Source organism: Anas acuta, chromosome 5, assembly GCF_963932015.1.
Source record: "Anas acuta chromosome 5, bAnaAcu1.1, whole genome shotgun sequence".
Taxonomy (NCBI): Eukaryota; Metazoa; Chordata; class Aves; order Anseriformes; family Anatidae; genus Anas; species Anas acuta.
This window is the reverse complement of record NC_088983.1, coordinates 9,830,605-9,855,065: the sequence shown is the minus strand read 5'-3', so window position 1 is coordinate 9,855,065 and position 24,461 is coordinate 9,830,605. Positions and strand designations below refer to the sequence as shown.

At 40.2% G+C, this 24,461-nt stretch overlaps 1 long non-coding RNA gene across 1 annotated transcript; it reads right to left on the bottom strand.

Annotated features, from left to right (window-relative positions):
* Positions 1–5,907: 5,907 nt before the first annotated feature.
* Positions 5,908–24,432, bottom strand: LOC137856832 (uncharacterized). The gene is made up of 3 exons (XR_011096821.1): positions 24,330–24,432; positions 15,615–15,720; positions 5,908–10,971 (listed from the first exon to the last, which is right to left on the bottom strand). It is a non-coding gene; the product is annotated as an uncharacterized lncRNA (long non-coding RNA).
* Positions 24,433–24,461: the final 29 nt, after the last annotated feature.

The window sequence follows — 24,461 nt, the reverse complement described above, 5'->3', positions numbered from 1 at the left end:
CGGCTATGGTTCCTTCAGTACTAGCAAAGTGTCAAGGCCTTTGGAGAAATTTAGGGCCCCTGAGTCAGTCATATTACTGTCAGAGTGAAGATGGGGATACCAGGTTCTGACATGTGGACTAAAAGGAAACACTTTCTCTCAGAGATTTTCATTTGATTTTTTATTTATTTATTTATTTTTCCTGACATATGCACTACATAGATAGAGTAAAAGCATGTAATTTATTGCATGCATGAGAGCTGATTATCCTATTCAAAATCCCTTGCACATGCTATCAGGTTGTGCTCAGCCAGTCTAAGGTAGGTGCCTAACTTATTTATCTGTGAGAGAGAGAGAGAGAGGGAAACAACTCCTATCACCATTGCCCAAAGCTGCTAGAGCTCAGTCTTTTTCACAGTCCTTATGGCTGTGGGGCTACCTAATTTAAGTATATCACTTACATATGTTATATTTACATATGCATGTGCATATATAAGTATAGATGCACACACATAACATACATATGTATATATGCAGGTACATTTACATCTAACAAATTCTGAGCCCCGAATAGCACATATTTTTGACCATTGCTACAGACTCTTAGCTTCGTCACAGACACCCCGGTGTTGTCCTGGGCACATCACAGCGCTGAACCCCAGTTCACAATCAGCTTCACACCCCTGACGGGGAGAGACAGATGCTGGTGTGTGCAAGGAGTCCATTAGCCTTGCTGAGTGCGCAGTGAGGATCAGGCCTAAATCTTTTTAAAGGTAAATAGTAGATAAATGTGAAGCCTGGAGCTGTCATTTTAGTCTTTTCATCTCTAGAATAATCAGCTCTCCCAGAACCAGGATGCTGGGTAGAGTTTGTAATCGTTCCCTTGTAGCCGTCAATCGGTTTCGCTATTTTACAGCAAGTAAATTTTCTTCTCAGTGGGTGAACTGCATGACAAACCATAGGCAAACTTCTGAAAAACTGCAAACACTTACACTTTACTGCAAATGTAACCATAACAATTCAAAGTACTAATTTTCTACCTCATATAATATGTGTAAGTATGCCTTAGCAACACTCACGGGAAACATAATTTAACAGTGCCTCTATCTTCCTTACCTCGAGATGGGAAATTTCTGTCACATACTTAACAGAAGGCCGGCTGTCTGAGCTTTCCATGTGCTTATCTACACTGTTTTTTAAGGAACATCTTGAGGGGAGTGTTTGCTTTTCTTTAACCCTTCACTAGCCACGTGGCAGCTTTTACTCTGCTGATGAAAATATGATATGTTGGCTCCCAGCCTCTCCCTGGGTTAAAAAGAAAGAAAAGCATGAGAAAATATGAGCAGGGCACTACACTGGAGGAGATCTGAAAAGGAGTCTTCATCAGTAGGAGAGAATAGATACCCACTGGGCAGTTTATCCCATGCCAGGGACCCCTAAGCACACCGTGAAGAACCAGCAGCTGGGTGTCTGCTTCCACATTCTAGCTAGTATTTGTATTGTGCATAATGCCAGGTTCACACATACGGAAGTATACAAGCTCTATTCTGAGGATTGCTCTACTCTACTACCTTTCTCCTTACCTCTCATGATGTTCTAGGTGCCTTTATTAACCAGTCAGAAATGATGAATGTGTCTGAAATCCAAAGTATTCCAGGATTTGGATGTCTATGTCTAGGTTCAAAGCATATGAAAAGCTGGGATGTATATGCAGTCCCTTCCTCATTTGGACGCCAAGCTGGTTGTTTTAGGTGATTGACTGACTCTGCTGAAGAACTTTCAGAGAAAGAGGAGATGATATTTAACTCTTTATGCTATAGCCCGTTGCTCTGGGAGTTACCAGAAGGTGGGACCTTTGTGTTCTTTGTTTTCAGTTACTTGAGATTTAAAAACACATCTCCTTTTCTCCAAGGTGCCCAAAGTACCAGGGTGTAGGTACCTAGAACAAAGACCCAGCCTTTCCCCTTAGTAATAAAGCTGGCTAAAAACTCCTTGCAAGGGGAGGGGGCTAGGCAGGATGTTTGAGTACTGCAGTGTTTGGTAGCTAACTCCTACTTAAGTTTTGCTCTGAGCACTGAAGCATGGAGCAGAGTCTGAATCTTGGGATGTGTCTGTGCCTGATCGCTGCTGTGCATTTGCACAAGAAGCCCTATTTCAGCCAGCCTGTCTTGGTGACTCAGAGGTAGCAGGATGCAACCCTGGGTGGCCAGCTTTTATGCAACCAAGTGGCCATACTGAACCTGTCAGCCGCCAGCTTTACACAGCTGTGGAGATGTCGTGTTTGTGATCAGAGCTGGGAGTCAAGATGTAAAACTTCCTAACTCTAATCCCTTAGCATGTGAGCTGCTGGTGTAATATTGCAAACTTTGTATGAGGAATGGTTCACAATGCTCAAACTAATATATGAATTGACCCTCATTAATTATACTTGTAATCCTCCTAACATTCCTCTGTGCATTTATTCCAGCATTCAGTTTTCCTGGATATACTTTGCTGGCAAAGCTCCACTTTTTACAGGCATGAAATATTCATAAAGTGAACTGGTTTTTGGGCATAGATTTGGGTACAAACCCACTTTCCCCTTCCAAGAAAATTTAACATAAAACAAATATATCAAATTCAAGGCAAGACAAAATGGAAATCTTGCAAATGTATTTAACCCCAAATCATGTTCCCTAAACCAGATGTGCTTCATTGAAACATTTCATATGGATGGTTTAGATGTGATTCATCAAAACATGTCATGTGAATGGCTTTGAGATATTTCACCTGAATTTCTAACTAATCTTTTTGATGGATTTTTTTTTTTTTTCTTAGAAATTAACTTGCATTTGAAAATGCAGCAACTTAAAGTGAGAATTTTAAAGAAAAAAGAAGCCTTTGTTTTCCAAATTCCTAATGGACAGTTCTTCTCCCTCCCTATTCATCCCCCATTATTCCCTCTCCTCCAGTAATCAGAAACAGAAATTTCATTGCAACATCCCCATTTTAAAATATTATCTGTTCTGAGTGGTTGCACTGGACATTTTTGCTGTTGTGGTGCTGCCCTCAAGGAAATGTACTTGCTCAGATGGTTAGTTGAAGCCAAGAACATTTTTGACACCCACAAGGAGCCTGCCAAGTGACTGTGGGCATTGTGCATTAGTGTCTCTCTAGCCATAGGAAAACCTAAACCACATGAATGACTTGAACCACGATTTCCTTCTAAGAAAAAAGTAAATTTGTGTATATATCACAACATTTCAGTTTTAGCTGAATTGCCTGAAAGATGGCAAAATTCAGGAAATTAAGGAAAGGAGCTTACTCACTACTGAGCAATGTTAAGTGAATATTCACCACAACATCTGATGCATGATAAAGCTTTAAACCTCTCGTGCTTTACTGAACCCGAGGAACTTCTCATTTGAATGAGACACAACTCAGGCATTAGTCAGACAGGAGATGAGATGCACTCCTATAAAATAACCACATTAATATGAAAAATGAGACATAAAGCAAACTGTCCCCATATGTTGCTATCCATATCTCAGAAAGATTTTTCTTGAAGTTTTACTGTAATGATCATCAAGGGAGTATATATGTCCTGGTCTGGAATTGATATTAAACTAGAGGGAAGGGAAGGGGGGCAAACCCAGACAAAGAGATATCCAGGAAACAGGGACAGATGGGCGATATCTAAAACAAAAAGGTATTGGCAGGGGAGACAGGGAATGCCCTCCACTGAACTATTTGGGTACTGAGCATGGTGTTCTCCTCATAAACACAAGGAGAACTGCTTGGGGTCCTGCCACCAAACCCTGCTTACATGTAACACAGTTGTCTATCCTTCTGCATTACTGATCACTTGCAACCGTTTTTTAATGTAGTTTGGGGGATACAGTATATGTATCATTTCTTTATTATGGTCTTTCAATCACTATACAAAGCAAAAACATTGTTTGGAGCAGATGCACTCTTTTATTTGCTAATATGTTCTTGGTTGACACTAATTTGCCACAGCAAAATTTAGCATCCATCTTCAAAATGCTGCTCACTAATGCCATTCCAAAAACCAATGGGTATGCAATAAACTGCATCAAACAACCCATAATAAAGCAGTTTTACTACAGATGTTCATTATGCACATGAGTCTCTGTAGCAGCCTGTGCATTTTGGAGAAATGTTTGAAATTAGTTTGGAAAAGCAGTAATTAAAATTAAAGTTATTTCTCATATAAAATTCAGTCAGATCAGAACCACAGACATGTCACAGCGCTCAATTCCCATGAGGGACTTCTCCCCCCAACCCCTGCCCTTCAAAGCATGTTTGCTAATTTTGCTGTAGACTTGGGTATCATATGCAAAGCTGCGTTGGATTCCAGCAGACATCGTGCTCGTGAGTAGCAAATATTTGGACTTTAAGATTTGGTGCTTTTCTCATTAATACTTCTGAACATGCTCCTGACTGACATTTTCCCTAAGAGCTCATTGGATACATGTAATGAATGCACTGCATGTTGGATTAATTGTCCTGTGAGCTCATTGCCTGCCTTTTGTACCCAAATTTCTTCATAGTGCTACGGAAAACATTTGTCATACACTGTGGCTCTCACCAGTGACTGGATATATGAGTAGCGTCTGGTGACACGAACCGACTTGTACTCAGAGCCTCACCATGTGAACACAAGTGCATCCACCATGTGATGAGGATAGCTTCAGTGTACAATTTAAAATGTATTTAAAAAAAAAATACATTTTAATGTATGTGTTTGGCTGGGCAACCAGATGAAGGTCTCATGTCCGAGTGTGAAGGTACTGAGCTCTCTGCTGGGAGGCTGCATGGCCTGCCACAAAGAGCGAGGCTCTTGGTCTAGCTGCTCACGACATTGTCACTGCTTGTAGCACTCATCAGCAGAATGACAACAGGATTTTAATGAAATCATAATTTATTTATTTTTTTCAGCATTTGATCCTTTCTCTCCCCATGTAACAGAAAATGTTGCTGTACTAAGGCAAATTCAAAATTATCAGTCAGATTGTTTTTTCAAGTCTATTCCTTTAATTTTCATTTTTGGCGCAATTTTAGATTGAACCTTATTTTTGCTGAAGTAGGGTGTTTTTTTTTGTTTTTGTTTTTGTTTTTGTTTTTTTAATATATATATTTTTTTAACTTACCCCTCCCCTGAAAGTGGTAAAAGTTTTGTAGTGAACTGCTCTCTAGCAGAATGTCTAGTGGTTTAGTGTGTGTGGTCCTTTGTTCTTGATTTGCTCTTATTGAATGCTCTTCAGACAAGGCAAGCAAAGCATTAATCACCTCCTGTGTCATGTGGATCCCAACAGGCTCTTAGGAACCTTAAGCAAAGGAGAGATGAGAGATGTGTCTGAACAAAATTGTCTGAGCAAATACTGTTGAATTTTGTCAAAATTTAGATCTTAAATGTTCTTTTTTTGTTTGTTTGTTTGTTTTGTCTTGGACCCAACCTTGAAGGAATTTGCAAGAAAAAGATGGAATCCCCATGTCTTAACAAGGGCAGAGTGTCAGGAATCAGTTCCCTTCCTTCGCAGAGCATGAGGTGCTGCAGAATGAAACAGTGAGAAGATGTTATCAATCAGACTCGAAGGTAACCACCAAATAGCTGCGGAACAAGTTCCCGACATTGCCTATGAGTTTTACATGCAGATGTGGCATTCATCAATTCCCAGTGACATCAGTCTGTGTGTTGCAATATCAGGACATGAGGCATGATTGATTAATTTGTAGCTCTGACTCCATTTCCTGACCTACTAATTCCCTGCTCTCCACTATTGAATACAAAGGCTCAAACAAAAGGAAAAAAAAAAAGGGAAAATGAGATCCTCTCTCTTTTTTTTTTTTTTTTTTTTTTTTTTTTGAATAGGAAGATAAATGAGCTCCCTGTTGAATAAGGAATAAGTCATAGATTTGCTGAAAAGTGCTAACTATATTTGGGAGTACAGTGTGAATTTATTTCCATGAAAAAGACATATCTCTGAGTCACTAATATGTGGCAAGAGGCACATTAAGTGCAATTAAATCACATGTTAAAAAACGGTTCTGTAGTTTCTCTGTCCTCTCACAGAGCAGTTTGGCTCCTGAAATGACCTTGTTTCTGAAACCCGTGTCTGCACCTTCAACCCATAAAAGCAACTTAATAAACCTTCCAGACCTGAAATGAACGTTTTGATGACACTATGAATACAGTATATGCTAAAGATCTTCTATTCCATTTTCTATAACCATAAACAGATACGCTTTAATGGTCTGATGCCTTTACCTTAAAAAATTCCAATTTAGTTCCCTAGAGCTATAATAATAAAAACTGCTGACATTCTGTTTTTATTTTTCAGAATAAGAAGAACCTGTCTTATAAAGCCTTTTCTGTATTTGTGGATGGGTGAGATCAAGCTAGGACTTAGAATCAGGCATCTTTCTTAAGAAGAAAGGGATGTGACACAGACTTTTAAGCTTGACACAGGTGACAGCAAGTCTTTCGACACATGAAGCCTATTCATTTTTGTCTTGAAAATAGCTTTGTAAATGTCAGAGTTTAAAATTCATTTGGTTCATCTTCACTTTTGTTCAGCAGCCTCTCTATCACCCATGTTTGAAGGGAAGATCTATCCATTTCTGTCAGAACAACCTCACTGTGCAGACAGGGACTCCCATTTTACCACGCCTGCTGTGCGTGCTTCTGGTTACAGGAGTTCAGGTTCTGATGTTTGAAAACCTCTACATGGCAGGCAGAGAGAATGAGACATTAATTTTTATTTGTTTGTTTGTTTTCTTTGGCTTTTAACCACACATAAAATGCAAATAGGGGTTAGTAGGTTGCATTATGTCTAAGAGGGAATTTGCTACATGCTGCAGAAACTATGCCCCTCACTTGCGGCATGCAGTAAAATATCTTACACATTTTAACTCAAATATGAAATGGCAATACAAAGTTAGACGTGGATGTAGCATTTTGCTGCCTATTACTGTAAGTGTTGACATTGTATTGAAAGCACAGCCGCACTGTAGAAAATGCATTTCTTATATTGACCTGACAGAATTCAATCTTCAAATATCTCAGAGCAACCAGCATGAGGTTATTCAGTATCTGCACAAACCGTATTGTAATAGTTTTCACCAGGAATGATCACGGCAATCTTTCATAGGCCTGCATTTTTCTATTTTTGCTGATTTTTTTTTTCTTTCTTTCTTTCTTTCTTTCTTTCTTTCTTTCTTTCTTTCTTTCTTTCTTTCTTTCTTTCTTTCTTTCTTTCTTTCTTCTTTCTTTCTTTCTTTCTTTCTTTCTTTCTTTCTTTCTTTCTTTCTTTCTTTCTTTCTTTCTTTCTTTCTTTCTTTCTTTCTTTCTTTCTTTCTTTCTTTCTTTTCTCAAGAGTCCATATTCAAACTATTTTCAAAAAGCCTCTGCAGATTTTAATCTTTTTACAAAAGATAAATTCTCTCTCTCTCTCTTCTATTTTTTTTTATTTTTTATTTTTTTGGTCTTCCAGGAACACTTATACCCTATTATGCTGCAAGTTCCTTTTACTCACTTATGAAAAGAGCATAGGAACAGGCTTTGTGGACAGCCCAACTCCATAACCTGGCTTTCACAGTAGCAAAAAGCAACACCAATCAGTGTATTGAATATAATAACTTGTGGCTTGTCCTGAGTATTATTGACAGCAGTGATTAGTTCTGAGCACTGGAAACCACTGCATTGTGCTTATGATCTTCAAGGTCAGAGGTTTATATGGCCAAAGCAAAGGGAAAGAGAGCAGAAAGGACCAGAAAACCACTGAAGTAGCCGAGCTATAATGAAGATGGTCATGGGAGCACAGGTCCAACCCTTGAGGTCACTGTGTCTAGCTGCTTAATGCTGGAGGCAGCAAGATCTTGCAGCCCCTGCACACTGTGGGGAGAATGTCAAATAGCCAGGGCCAGGTTTGTGAGGACAAGTATTATCCTGCTGGAAAACAAAACAAAACAAACAAAAAACCAACCTCTTTCAGGCACATAAACCTTATTTTGAGTCTGAAGAGAATGAAGCACAGGCTGAGAATAATATATTCTTGGACCATCGCAGTTACAACACTGCTACTATTGCAATTCTGTCAGTTAATTTATTTTTACCGCTAACAGCCCCTGAGGAGTATGTCAATTTAAATTACAAAGCACCAAGTGGAGCTTCATAAAAACGAACCTCCACGTATAAACCTTAATTTCATGCAAAGTCCTAGGGAAAATTCTTTACCAAAACCAGTTATTTTTGCATCCTAAATCAGGATAAGCTTCATCTTAGTGTTAGAATGGAAGTTAGGGTTAGAAAGTCTGAAAGAAAATTCAGCTCACACTTTTGATCTTAGAGTGCAAGACATTACCAGTCAACGCCAAGTTTCTAGGACCTGGTGAACATCAAAGCTATGCTATCATCCTAAATTGAGGAGGCTCTCAAGATGCTTCTGCTTATTGTGTAGAAATTCCTCCTGATGAACTGAGGCCCTGACATGATAAAATCATTCCAGGCTGAGCCTATTCTGCAATTCCTTGTTCAATCTTTCCCTTAAGCAATGTCTTCTCCTCCTGAACCAGAGTGCACTTTCACTGCTATGGGCAAAGCAAGTGTTTTTCCTTGGTTCAAAACCCCTTTGTGATGCTTCAGCCCTTCTCAGAAGAAATTCTGAATCATTATTCTTCCAGCAAAAAGCATATCAGAGGAGAAACCACTGCCCCTTGGACTCAGGACAGCTGCTCTGGCACATAGCTCTGTGGATGATTGTACTGAAGGGTCAGGCACTTCTCCACCTCATGCAGGTAGCCAGGGAATAAAACTCATTACAAGATGTGGAAATAGGAAAATTGACTGTTCCATAGACAGGGAAGCGAGATTGGACTGGAAGTCAGAGACAAATTGAAAGGGGATGAGCAGGGACTGAAGACCAGATCTACAACCCTAGGTCTGGGCCTTGTCTAAGATGATATATTACATCCTGGAATTCAAGGGGACATTTTAAAGTGAATACCACACTTTGCCCATTTAATAAACTTACCTGCTGTGAGTGACTGCTAGGTATGGATTCTGCTGTACATCTGTTAAGCTAACATTACAGATGACTGATGTTTATGTGATGGGGAGGCTTTACAGTGCTGATTAAGTAAATATTTGCTTTTAAATATTTGCATGCCAATACTTAGATTTATGAATGTGAATTCTCAAGATCCGTGTTTTTATGATCCCATTTCAACAAGGGCAATTACTTCCATTCTGCTAATGAGGAAAAGACATAACCAATATTAAAAGACCATGGGAATAGAGTAGGATCAAAGGTGCAGATTACCAACTGGAACATATATTTCTGCTCATGTTTATTACTTGATGCTTTTTGCATAAAGAAGCAGTTTTTTGGTTTAATAAAATTTTCTTTTCTTGCTGCTGATTCCTTCCTGAAGTCATAATCCTCCTCTTGTGACATCACAATTGACTACAGGGAAAAATGTTATCATGTTGTACTTCAGGGATAGGAGGTTGAGGTGATGAAATAAGCAGCTCTTAAGCAGAAATTAGTGTCCTCATGCTCATATCCTTTGTGTTAAAGTATTAATACTGAAGGGAACCAATCCCCCATGCAGTATTTTTCCATCACATGACAGCAGTTTATTAGGCATTTGGCATTATAAAAACAGTCACCATGATATGTCCTTAATGACACTCTTAGGACAGTCCTACAAGACTCACAAGAAGAGAGCTGATAATTAAACCAAAAATAAAATCTACTGATACAGGACTTCCACTGGATTTTCCAGCCTATGATGTCTCCCTTGTGTCTTTCTGTTAGACTACAATCATTTGAGGTCAGGGAACACTCTGATACTAACGTACCATATTTTTGGCAGTAAATAAATACTAAATGCTTGTGCACAACATTTTATTTTTATTTTTTTAATAGCCAGTTAGAAGTAAATATCCCCAGTAACATTTTTCACTATCTTGTATGACCGTTATCTGCCCAGCACCTGTACCAGCAGTTAGCAGCAACCTGACACCAGAGAACTCATATGATGCAGCTAATGAATTCTGCTCTAAATTATGTAACAGTTAAATGTAAGTTTGGTTTATAGGCAAAATGGTTTCAAACCTGCTTGTGTTTTTAGATCTGGATTAGGTTTTACATCTGAGTTTGACCAGCCTTCTACAGTGTGAAAACTAAAGTCATCTTCTAAACTACTGTCCACAAGTGTTTGAACTTTGTAGTTGTTATCTTCTATTTGTTGTACAATAGGATAAAATAATCTGGAGATGGATATTCAGTTGCTTTTATGATTTATTCCTTTTCCCATTTTGTAATTTAAATAGTACAGTCTTTCTTGCTACAAAGAATAAGGACAATAGAAATGACCTCTAAAACAATCACCCTCAGCCAGTCCTTTGACTGATATTTTACCCTGGATCTGAAAGTTCTTTCCCTGACTCTTTGGAGGGAAATGCACACTCATGTAAGAATATGGATTGTGTAAGAATAAGAATTGGGTATGGGAGGGTGCTCACATGTTCATAGCAGTCATGAAGATCAACAAATTAGTTATTCATTTTCTTTATGTCACCTGGGAGTTCCTGATGACAGAGTGATTCTTTGCTGCCATATGCTACAGCTCCATAAAACAAATAATTTATGCACAAATTACAAAGATCACAAAGAAGCAGGAGAACACAAGAACTGCAACATCAGCTTCACATGCAATCAGCACAAAGGAGGAAACAGACCTTCTGTGGAAACACCTTTCCACACAATCCCTGCAGGATTTGTGTACCTCTCTGCCAGGGCAGGTAACGTTACAGCTGGGGAAGGGGATTTCTATGAGCTGTGGAAGTGCTCCAGGATGTGAGGCTGGTGGGTCTCTGACTCTGGCCCGGTTATGGCTTTGGTTCAGCAAAGCACTTATGTCTCATTGACTTTGCTGCAGTGAAACACATCTGTGTTCTGTGGAGCCTCTGTTGCTGAACTACACCTGGGATTGAACACAATGATAGTTTTGATCTTTCAGGGGATGTGATCAGTTTTAAACATATACTAAAAAAACAAAAGAGCCCCAAAACACTAGGCTTACTTGCCAATAATATAGATAATGAATTATTCAATTACAACTCAAATGTACTTTCCATTTCCATTACTTTCCATTCCCTCTGCCAGATGACCAGAGTTTGGTGTTTCTCTGTTTGGGAAATGAAAATAGATTAGTCTGTCTCACTTCTGTTTACAGCCTGATCCTAATAAATTTCACTTAGAGGTTCTCCTCTGTTGGCCCAATACTTAAACTTTCCAGCTATAACTGTGCAAAGGGATTATTTTCATTTAGAATTCAATAAATTGCTATAATTCTTGTTTTAATCCCAATTTTTTGTTTTTAGGGAAAAACCAACCAACCAACCAACCTTTGGTAATGCCTGAATTTCAATTTGTTAAAAAAATCTGATACTAACATTTAGAAAGGTTTGCTAGTTTGTGCTCTGAATGTATTTACTTTAAACCTGTCTTCACTTCACTCCCCGCCTATACAATCTCCAGGTATTACACTTTACTCAATGCTGCCCATGTCCAACACGTTGTCAGCACCCTGCTGCTCAGTGGGCACCCCAGGCTGGATTGCAAAGGAGCAAACTAACACAAGAGAGGGCCTGGGCTGACCTAGCACCTCTCCCAGAGCAGAAATGGAAGATGCTTCATGATAAATTCTGGTTCATTTTCCTATCTATGAAGAAAGTACACTTCTTTTGCTTACTCCATCAGGAGGTATAAGCTGATTTAATTTCAGACTTGTATTACTGCATTTCAATGTATCAATTACCTCCTCTACTACTGGCAAATACCTGTGATACAGGCTGCATTTGCAACTATAGCACATAATCCCTTTTATCCCCTGCACCTGCCAGATTCTGTTTTGAAGTAGGCAACAGTTTCATTGTGTCACTGACATTATCATTTCAATACAGTCTCTTCACAAAATTGTTCTTATTCACTTGTGCAGAAAGTTAGATATTTCTTGATTTGCCATCTAAGGAGCTATTAGGATTGCCTTTTTCCTTTTCCTTCCTTCCTTCCTTCCTTCCTTCCTTCCTTCCTTCCTTCCTTCCTTCCTTCCTTCCTTCCTTCCTTCCTTCCTTCCTTCCTTCCTTCCATCCATCTATCCATCCATCCATCCATCCTTCTTCTTCTCTCTTTCTCTCTCTCTTTCTTTTTTTTTTTATATATTTTTTCTAAAACTCTTCTTTTACAAAAATGAGGCTTACATTTCTGCTTTTCTATTTGCCATGAAAAAATTCTAGAAAAAATAAATATCCAAAGCCCCAAATAATTTTATAATAATTTTATACCTGGAAATTTTAACTGTCTTCTGCCATGGAATTTACCAGTTATTTAGTGATCTATTTGTGTCTGTGAGCTATTTCTCTCTTAATTAGAGTATGCATCCCATAATGCATTGCTTTTTTCCCTGAGAGGAAAGACTCGGGTATATCACAAAGTATGTTGTCCAAAAGGAAATCATGACAATAGAGGAAAATATCCAAATCAAATAGCCACCTCAGGCTGGAGTTCCCATCCAAATCACATCTGCTTCTGTCCAACTGCATTGCCTCCTTTCTCCTAGAGGGGAGGGATTATACTGTGCCATGTGAAGTATACAGAAAATCATGCTTAAACAAGAAGGCTTATGCAAAAGGCAAGGTGGACATTTACAGAAAGAAACAGTCTTCCCAGAAAATGTACAGTGTTTGCATTAAAGTCCAAGTCTGGAGGACAAGTTATGGGGGAAAGATTTTGGAATTCCTTCAAAAATCCATTTTTACAACCAGCTTTAAAGCCATCTTTACAAATCTAACCTTAATGCTGGTTATTGACATTCTTCTCCCACAGGACATTGATTGAGTGGATACAGAGTTGGAAGCTTGCAGAAGTCTTAAATTTACAACTAAATTGCTTGACAGAGCTAGTGGGGGCTGTGTGAGTGGGGCAGGACTGTGCATTTGAGGAAGATGCTCCAGAAACTCACATTTTAATTTTGATTCTACAAAGTGATAGACAAATCATTTTTGCTTTTAAGTTTTGAAAGAAAAAAATTATGATGTTTTCCAGAAACAGAAACATGCAGGAGGGACAGAATTAGAAGACAGCCAACATCAAGGCAGTCCAGTTGGAGCAGTTGTGCTGTCTCAGAAACGGGGCAGGAATGTGGTCCAGATACTTCAGTTGCCACCTGCCCCTCTGTGTCCCGCTTGTTGGGGAAGTAAGGAGCATTGTTTCCTGTATGCCCAAGGCACAAATGTCAAAACCTTGCTGATAAATCATCTCTCAGGTGGGCTTTAGTGTACAAATGGACACACAGGTGGAACAGGGCACCTTACCCCTCTGCTGTCCTTCATGCAATGCAGCTGTGAACTCCAGTGAGCTCTGGGGAAAATTCCCCTCACTTTAGGAAAAAGTGCTTGCAATTCATTCACTTCCTCACTCTGTGTTGGGGCCTTGTTCAGGCCTAGCAACCTGAAAGTGGCCTCCTGGCTGCTTCCCAGCTCCCTGTGCTGTGGCAGAGCTGAACTGGAGCACTTCGAGCCTTACGGAGTCCATAGGCACAAGAAAAAGTAGCCCATTGAACCACCATGGCTCAGGCAAATCAATTTCTATAATTAGGTCACAGTGGACTTTCAGAGACCTCTGCTGAGGACCATGCATACAGCTTGGTTCACAAAGAAGCTCTGCACTAGTCCAAGGCAAGGACTGAATTCAATACTCTAACTTTGGAAAGAGGGATTTTAACCCCTCTGCCTCCACACTCTTACACCACCTTCCACTGACTTAAAGGTGTTTGAAGGAGAACTGAGGGCTATGATTCCCCTGTGAGGGCACATTTTCCTATGTGAGTTTTTTACAATGCATGTGGTAGACCACATTTTCATTCCTGAGTCACCAAGAAATGAGAAAAAACATGCAACTGTCAGAGCGGTGCAATACTTCATGGCAGGGCAGCAGCACAGGGCTCAAAATATGTGTCCTTGTTGCTCTGCCAGCGTGGCATCCTCCTGATCAAAGCTACATCATCTCAGCAAATACCACTGAGCTGCAGTGAGCCAGGGCAGGACAAGCATGCCAGGTGAACTGCCACAAATCAGTGACCCATCAGGGATCCACCACACCTCACTCCCTGCCCAGCGGACCCTGGGCCTCGTGTAATGTTTATGCCCCTGAATCCTCCCAGCGTTGCCTTGTTTTTTCCATTTCCTCCACCACCCACCGTTTCCCTCCTGAGTCTCTCCCTGCCCACACCCCTACCAAACACGTGTCAAGCTGTGCTTATTTGGATGGCGCAAAGCATTTCAGCAAAATGTCTTCAACAGTGGGGCTGTACAGAGTCCACAAGAGGAAAGGCCTGTGGATAAGGCACTGGGCAGGAAATCTGCTGTTTGGCTTTTGCACTGACCTGCATTGGAGCCCGATTTAAGCTGTTAGCTCCCAGTGACCTCTGTGGGGATGACAAGGCGGGGAGCGGGGGCTCAGTGCCCGCCTGCATCACAGAGCAGAGCTGTGCAGGGGTCGCAACAGCAGCTCCTGTGTGCCAGGAGCGTCCAGGCTGGGTTGGTGCTGACCCACCCGAGGCTGCTTTCCCTTTCCTCAGCCTAATTCTAGTTCCTCAGGCAGCTCATACAGAGACTTGGATATCTACAGGCTCTGCATGCATTGTGTAAATAGGAACTTAATCCCATTATAGGTCTGAGCAAGTCCACTGAGGCCAAGCATCTCAAGCTGGCTAAAACACAGCCAGGCAGGCCTTCATTATATCCTCTTCTGCAGTGTGAGAGTGAGTTTGGATTTCTCTCTACTTGAAATTGAAACTGGTGGCATTTTATAGCAATTGCAAGAGGTGTGGATGACAGAGAAACATGGAGCAAGCCCAGGATCACCTCTGAGTTTGCCAAATCACTGCAAGGATGTAGGGCGATTAAAAGGAAAATGTTCATCCGTGTTACTGATGAGGAACACTTGCAGTTACTAAAACAGAAAGGACTTTAAATGGATGATTTGTTTTCTATTAGCTGGGTTGCTTTATATTCTTCACAGTTCTCCCAGGCTCAGCTGTAGAAATAAACCAGTCAGGTTCACTTTTACTCAGAGCTGGTTTCTAGTCAGGTTTCTTTGGGCTCAAATCAGCAATAACTGGGCTCTAAATGATGAAGTGAAAAACAAGGAGGAGAGGACAGGGAGAGTGGGGAATGTTGAAATTCCCAAACTATTCCTGCTTTTCCTATATTTTGCAAAGGGTTGTTTGGAGCCAGATTCTGGGCCAGATCAACTTCTAGCAGCACACTTATTTTTTCTCCACAAGGCAGAAGAAAATAATTTAAAAATTTCAGGCTCCACACTGGTAAACTATACACTCTGACAGAGCTGCTTCTCCTCAGGCAAATTGATGTGGAACCAATTATAAGACAGTGTGGTGGATTTACTTTTCCATCATACAGAAACAAAACAAAACAAACAAAGAAAAACGTGTATATGTTTCCCTCTTCAGTTTCCTCCTCCTTAAACAAGAGAAAATCTTTGGTCCCAACTTCCTCCGACTACCATAAGTGTGGTAAAGGTGCAGTTAGAAATGGCATTTACCTGGTCAAGTATGCTGGGCTTTCTTTTTCATTTTAAGGAAATCTTGAGCAAGTTTTGCATCTGGTTGGCAGTCTCTGTGCTCCCAACTCATTTCTGAGTTCATTTCCTTTGGAAGCAAAACAAAGCAGAATGCTCTACAACCTTTTACCATGCAGTTATCTGCATTCCTGGACAATGTCACTGTCTGGTATGTGACTCATTTGTGGTCTCTGCAAAGTTTATGCGTTCATTATAGCCTCTGCTCATTCTGCTATATTATAGACAAAATTAGGCTTCACTGAACTTCAGTTTTCAGAGACAGGCTTATGTTATAAATGGAAGGGTAGCATATTGTGGGGGCAAATGTGGCCACATCTCCTGATCATTATGTAATATTATTACTGAGATGTATGTACTAGAAAAATCAAAAATTTCTAACAAACAACGACAGCTTAAATAGGGAAGACATTCCTTGTTATTCATTGCAAACAGTGAAATTTGCTATGTGGTAGTTACAGAGATGCTCTGAAAGACCACTGACTACAGAAATACATGTTGTGCTCCCATCAAGCAATAACCTGGAAGAGGTTAAATAAAATTCAGATCTAATCTTATCATGTCTGCCAAGCCAACTCTGATTGGAGGGTCAAATTAATGGTGCTCCTGTAAAACAAACTGCTGAGGTATCCTGAGAAAGGCAAGCTTTCATCAGGCTCATTCCTATGCATCCAAAATGAGCCTATTTCTTCCCTGTGCATCATTACCAGATCAAACAGCTGCAACATCTGAGCATGCAGAAGGAGGGTCGATAGGAGATGGGTTGTCTATGTAAGGGAATTAAAAGGTAGAATTAAAGCTGTGTGAGGTGTACAGGGTAAGGTAGCAGCTAGGTCTGTGCATGCAGAGGGAAGAATGGAGGATATTTGCTGATAGGTTAATTAATTTTAATAGTGGCTTTCTTTGTGTTTTGTCTGAGCTTTCACTGTTTCACAGAATGATTTCTATATTCTGATGTATGTGGTGGATAAACCTCAACAGAAAGCTTCAATTCAATTCTGCTAAAAATCACCTAAATGCAGCTGGAACCTGGTCTCTACCCAGTTTGGCTGGACTATTGATCTAAAGAAATTAGGCCTGGGACATGCTTGTACCTCCTAGAGATACCACAGGACCACATTTGGGAACATAGATTGTCTCTTTCATTAAGGTGCTACCAGATCTAACTGATTGCACTGAGAAATTCAATGCAGTTTGAGATTCAAAAGAAATGTCCATTTTATGCTTGCTTTACACATCTCTATTGATTGCAGTTGGGTAAAGGTAACAGCAGAACTTGATTGTCTGAATAAAAGGTAACACCAGTCTGTGAGAAAACTAGCAATGGAGGAACTTGAGCAAAATTAAAACAATAGCACTTGTCTTCAGTAACGGTCATACATGGGCCAGAAGAAAATGTGGAAAATCTAGGAAATAGTTCAAAGGAGATATTTGCGAAAAAGGAATAAAGGGTGTCAGGAAAAAGAAATTCATGGCAAAAATAGCAGAATCTGAGACAGTCTTTCATTGCAGGGAGCATCATGGATATAAAGGAAATGTTCAAACTGCATAGGAGCAAAGACTGATAAGACTTGGACTGCAGAGATTAAGGTATCAGTTTCCAGGCAAAGGGATCTGGGGATTGGATCATTATTGTACTATTAGCTGTTGGCTGGAGATAAACAAAACAGATGTTTATTCCCAGGAGAAAAAGCTCTTAGAGTTTAACTGACATTGCTAATTTGAAATTCCCTTGAGCAAGAAGGTCTCTCATTGGAGCCAGTCCTCACAAGATAATTTGAAAAAAAAAAAAAAAGTATTTATTTTTCACTACACAATACATGCTGATTGCTCCCTTATCATCTGCAGAATTATTTTCTTTATTACTTGCCTTGTATTTCTCAGTCTAACAGATATTAATATAGGATGTGCCTCAATATTTAAGAGTACCTTGTCTGAGTGTGAGAATTTCTAGCCTTGGATGACATCTGAACAAGTCCTCATTTACCTCACTCCAAAGCCTGCTAAAATGACAGGATCCCAAATAAAAATGATTAAACTTGTTGGTGAGAGTTCAGGAATAAGCTTGCATCACTGGTAAGACTCATGGCTTTGCAGAACCACAAGAAAACAGAGCTCACCAAGGCCAGACCTGTTTTATCAGAAGCTGGGGAAATTCCACTCCAGGTCTAGCTTCTCTCTCTATTTTTTTTCTTTTTTTTCTTAGATGTCCATCTGTCACCTTTCATGAGTATTATCTTTGGAAAGCAACAAGAAGGAAAAAAGTCAGAGCCAGTTTAATAGCATGTGTCATCTCTCATCCAGTTCAGGCTGCAGAATTTGTGTTCAGGAGAGGACACATGAACTTCAAAGCTTTGAACTCGTCTCTGTTGTGTTGTAGGGCAATAGTAAAGGGAATGCAAAGGCACATTTTTTATTTATTTTTTTTTGCAACAGGAAGATCTTTGAATGAAAGAGGCCATCAATCCCTGATGACATTATTTTTATTTCTACAGCATCATTCTGCCAGCAGGGGAATGACAGACCTGCTCTCCCACAGCGAGGAATCAGTAGATGGCCCAGTGAGACTTAGCATGGCACTGATAGGATGCAGCGAGCCAGGAAAAGAACTCAAGTGGGCAATCTCTTCCAGGAAACTAAACACGCCTGACAGTGGAAGTGATACACTTCTTCCTCCTTTATTTATAATGGATAATGCTGCGATTAACATATCAGATTGCACATGAAGTCTCAGCACAAGACATCAAAGGCTTTCCACGTAGGTTCTTCTCCTGCCCTGTCTTATTAGTGTGTATGATGCCCTGAGGATATAACATGCAGAACTGTAGAATGCCTCATGAGCACTTCAAATGTGAAGCTGAAGGTTTGCTCTAGCCTCATGACAAACAAGACAGACCATTGTTTCAAATGAGAGCAACTCTCAGGAGAACTGCAGTCCTCAGGATACCCTAAAATAATGTAGCCCAAACAAAACAACAGCTACAAAACATCGAAAGAGGCAAAAATGACTTTTTTATTTTATTATTATTATTTTTAATTTCCAAAAGTGCATTTTCTCTCAGAGACTCTCTCTCAACATTCTTGCGGGAAAGTCTGACTTCTTAGCTGGACAACAACCACCTCTCAGTGTCATGTATATGTGAGGTTGTCCCACCAGAAAACTCAGTTTCCCAGCTGGAAATATCAAAACATTTTGGCAAAAGTATTTAGCAGCTTTCCTATGCATTCAAGTTCTCAGACAGAGTTGGGCTGGTGCATGCATTCTCCCTTTCTTTAAAATTGTTTTGCTGATCATTTCTGCTGCTTTAGTTTTGCTATTTTGTGCTTACTAAAATACCTCCTTTACCAACCACAGAAGGAAAACCTTGCTGCATTTGAGGCAGTGGCATTTTGCTTTCTACCCATTATTGTACCTATTTGTCTCTAGCAGCAGTCAGCATGTGGGTGGTTTGGAGAGAGATTTACACGCTGATATTGTACTAAGGTTCCTTTTTATTCAGTAATTTAACTGGGGAGATTGAAACATTGTACATTATTTTGCCTGTGGTAAAATAGACCTATTTTAGTTTCTTTTTTTCCCTTCTTCTGGTTGCTCATTAATATTCAGAGTTTATCTCATCTATTCCCCTCTTCATTTGGTTTGTAAATGATTCCTTTGCTTGCTCCTTTATTTTTAAGCCTGTTTTCAACTTTTGTTTAATCTTCTTGGTGGCTTTTTTTCTTGTTTGTTATTAAATTTTGAGTTAGCTTTTTAAGCTTATCCCTTTTCATATTCATTCCTTAAAATGACAGCTGCTCTTTTTCTCTATCTTCTACAGAGGCTGTGTGAGCACAGAGAAACGGAGCTGCTCCTCCAGTATGCCACAGATTGCTAATTTTGGTCTGGTTTGCTCAGGTGCCAAGAGCAGGGGCTGGGGAGACTTTAGCCTGTCATCCCCAGTGGCTGCCATCAGATGTAGCATGGTAATAAGTAGAAACTGGCACCAGTGTATGAAGCTTCAATTTAGATGATGGAGTGGCACCGAGATGTGTATTGCTTGAGCAATGCTACTGTAGCTGTCTCCGTAGGATTTTGATTTTGAACTTGCCATTTCACAGAATCACAGAATTTCTAGGTTGGAAGTGACCTCAAGATCATCGAGTCCAGCCTCTGACCTAACACTAACAGTTCCCACTAAACCATATCCCTAAGCTCTACATCTAAACGTCTTTTGAAGACTTCCAGGGATGGTGACTCCACCACTTCCCTGGGCAGCCTGTTCCACCTTCACTTTTCAGCTCTCATTATCTCCACACCTCTTCACTGGCATCTCTACTGGACCTAACCTTGGTCTGCTTGCTGGTGATCTGTAGTTACGGCTGCTAGCATGTGTATTGTATCACCTGCAGATACCCGAGCTAAGGCTGGGGTGCTCCTGTGCGCATGTTGGCTTTGCTGTATGTTTGTCATGTCTACCTGTAATAGCTCCACCCTAGTGTAACTGTGCTGACTTCAGAGAAGTCATCCCTGTCAGAGCACTTTCTGGCAAGCATTGAGCTTACTCATCCTTGTCTGATTACTTCATCAGTGCTTGTTTAGTTGAATGCCATATTTATTTTAATTAAAATTCCATTCATTCTGTTTTGCTTTCTTCCATTACACAGAATCACAGAATTTCTAGGTTGGAAGAGACCTCAAGATCATCGAGTCCAACCTCTGACCTAACACTAACAGTCCCCACTAAACCATATCCCTAAGCTCTACATCTAAATGTCTTTTAAAGACTTCCAGGGATGGTGACTCCACCACTTCCCAGGGTAGTCCGTTCCAATGCCTAACAACCCTTTTGGTAAAGAAGTTCTTCCTAACAACATCCAACCTAAAACTCCCCTGGTGCAACTTTAGCCCATTCCCCCTTGTCCTGTAACCAGGCACGTGGGAGAACAGACCAACCTCCACCTTGCTACAGCCTCCTTTAAGGTACCTGTAGAGAGCGATAAGGTTGCGCCTGAACAAGCCCAGCTCCCTCAGCTGCTCCTTGTAGGACTTGTTCTCCAAACCCCTCACCAGCTTCGTTGCCCTTCTCTGGACTCGCTCGAGCACTTCGATGTCCTTCTTGTAGCAAGGGGCCCAAAACTGAACACAGTACTCGAGGTGTGGCCTCACCAGAGCCGAGTACAGGGGGATGATCACTTCCCTAGACCTGCTTGCCACACTGCTTCTTATACAAGCCAGGATGCTGTTGGCCTTCTTGGCTACCTGAGCACACTGCTGGCTCATATTCAGCCGACTATCAACCTTCACTTCCAGGTCCTTCTCTGCCTGGCAGCTTTCCAACCACTCATCTCCCAGCCTGTAGCTCTGCTTGGGGTTGTTGTGCCCCAGGTGCAGGACTCTTATTGTCTCATACTTTAGCCATCCCTGGGCCTATTGGTTTTCAAGAAGCCCCTTCATTTCAAGCAGATTTTGGATCTGATAAAAGCAAGCATTGCCTTGCTATCCTTGCTTTTCTCCAGCTTCCCCAAGCCTGTTCCTCTCATGTTCATTATTTAGCAGAGGAATGTGGAGTTTTCCCTACTCCACTGGTTAATTTTTCTCTTTTTTTAATCTTTATTTATTTATTTATTTTTTCTCTCTTTGAATTCCCTCTTTTAACCACCAATGAGCTAATCTAACTCTTTTCCTCATCTCCCTCATAAAGCAGGCATCTTCAACAAAGCCAAACCCCCAGCAGTCATTACCCAAATGTCATCCCAGACCTGGTATGGTACAAGGCTGGATTCTGAGTTCACCTGTCATCATGGTTTGAAGCACAATTTCTCTCTCAGTGGGTGACGTCATTCTTTATACAAAAAATAGACCATCTTGAAAAAAATTTTACCAAAGTTTTTGCCTCGCTGCAGCATAGTACTTAAGCACATGTTTAAGTATGCAGGTGCATCTGACCTCTGTCCTTCTTGTCTGTACCATGCAATGTCATGTGTACAAAAGGAGCTCCAAAAATAATCTGTAATAATCATGTGATTGATGATGAGTACATGGCAAAATTGACATTTAAAGGAAAACAGAAAAATTTAACACGGGAATATTACGTTATTTAGCAGTGGAAGACATATGAAAGCTGAGACAGATAGATACAATTCTTCTGAAATGTCATACAATTTGTTGGGAGCAATGACAATATTGGAATCTTTCAGTGGCATTTGTCATTGTCAGAGGCGGGTCAGTAGACTAGATGGAGCCAATTGTGATCCATTATGACAATGACTAGGCCCTTAGGGACCAAAACAGTCTTTGGGTTGCTCTTTATACAATTACAGCAAGCCCAGCTTGTGCTGGACACAAGTGTAGTAAGTACAGTACCAGTATATGTTTTATATAAAAGACCTACTTGCTGAAAATGGAAGTGTTTTTTGTTGTTGTTGTTGTTTTTCTGGTACTGTTAATTTGCTTTGACTAATCATGATCAATTTTCCTTCTTTATTCTTCATATATGTAGTGTTTTAATTCTTAAGAAGTTCCCTCTTATTAGAATAGGAATGTGCCTTTTTAGTTTCTTTCCTTTTTTTTTTTTTTTTTTTTTTTTTGGTGGGGGGGTTCATATGCTTAGGGTCTGCAAAATGGAAACAGATTATCTTCTTTTCCTAAGGAGTGTCAGGACCCTTCTGAGAGATCTACTTCGCAGACTTAAATCTGGGGGCAAGTAACAAAAGAAGATAAGAAAGAGAGTACAGTAATACATCAGATTATCAAGCTGCAATTTATATCTTTTATACAGAAGACACTACATGAGTCTTGCCTAAAAGGCAAGAAAACGGAGCCTGCATGAATAGTGAAGCAGAGTCAATATTTCATTTTTGATGCTGCCTCTGGCAGGCTTGGTTGTATTTCCAGAACCTGAGTTTAGGTGATATTTCCAAGATACAACCTTATCTAAAGGTGGGATAGGTAAAGAGTTGTTCTCACTTGCTACCATGGCTTCTGAGTGATCACAGTTGCTATAGGCAGCTGTAATTGAAGTGTTTAGTGTTTGCTAAATATGGTTATTACCTGAGGGTTCTTGAAATACTGTTTGCATTTTTTATGGTCATTGGATTCTCCTGATTACCAGATGTAATAGACTTTTTATGCTACAATGCAACTGTTGAACATTTTAATTGGAATGCCATGTCAAATTTTTAAATTAAAAATCAAATACTCAAAGCACCAGTGCTTTTTTGATTACTAAAATTAAAACCTAATTGAATTCTCCCACCAAAAAATATCCTGTGGAAATTTAATTAGAGAAGTGTAAGAGAGCTGATTTTTAAAACATATTAATTTTTAATTAGGAGAAATCTGAAAGGCAAATTAGTAAGTTTTAAATTTTCCAAACTATGAATATGGAGATGCCATGTGGTACAGTAAAGAGAAGACCCAAGTCCAACTTCCTAAATGACTATATAACTGTGTGGATAGTTGTTTTTGTGGTAAATCCTCATAAAAATCCTCCATCTTTTGCATGCCAGCATATTGAAAGATTACAATAAAGTTAAAGAAGCTTCAAATGAACTTTTGGAGTAGGGTGCAAATAGGGAGGTCAGCTGGTTATTTTGCAGTGGGATCTGAGGTACACCCATGTCTTAAGTGTTCACCTGTTGACTTGCACAATGCCTCTGCTCTTAGTTTGGGGTTGATGTAGGTCCCATTCTCAAGTCCTTAGCCTGCCCTGTTGTGTTGCAAGGTGCCTAACTCCAGGGATCTGCCCCAGGGGGTAGGCACTTGCATTGCGGGCATTGCATCAGTCCATGTTGCCCTGCCTTTGTTTGATATTCCACTGCACACACAGGAAGATTCACACAGCATTAATAAAGGCGAAAAAATCATTGACAACCTAGGTGGGCTCAATTTGGCCTTGTTAGGATGTTTCCATTTCCCATAGATTTTAGTGGTTTGGGTTTGCATGCAAAGTGTCAGAGAATTAGAATAGGTGACAAGTGCCCTTGGGAAAGGACAGTGTCATCATTAGTCAGCGAGACTGGAAATGATTACACCTCTACTTATTTCTTTTTTTTTTTTTTTTTCCCCTGAAAAATGCGTATCCCACAAACTAGTTCTGTATTTTGTGGTGCTGTGTGATACACAGCATGTCATGATACAGCAGTTAGGAGACAATTTAATTTAATGAAGAAAAAAAAATAAAAAGACTAACTGCAGCTCTCTGGAGACTCACTGCTTAATGATATACACTTAAAAGCATAAGGAATAACAAAATGAAGAGGACCTGTGCATTAAGGGTACATTCTGATCTGGGGTATTTCAGTCTTTCACAGCTGAAGTCATGCCAGTGTGTGACATTGGCTCAGACACTGCACTTGGAGAGAGATGGGAGACACCTACGTAAGCAGGCACCCTGGGGTTTAGGCTGACTTCAGTATGCCCTGGATCATTCTGCTGGTGTGTGACTTAAGGCATGGCACCAATCCCTTTGACTGCTCACTTTTATCACTATCTTGGAAAGCCTTCTCTGTCTTCAAGAACAGAAGAAGCCTGCTCATGGTTAAGATACTCAGCTAGAAAAGAAAAACTGAAACATGAACCAGAAAGCCTTTTCCTTTACTCTTATACTAAAACACTAAAGTACAAAACAACAACAAAACCCACCACCAAAAGCTATTGCCTCCTGTATTTTTCCACAACTTACAAGTCTTGACACTTACCCTATTGCTCAGCTTGAAATGGAGAAGACACACCCTTGTCAATGGCTAGTCTGGTGTCAGTGGCATTTTTCTGGGAAGAAGGTGAGACATGAGGGTTTTAAAAACCTATCTCCCAATTCCTGGACCATTAGG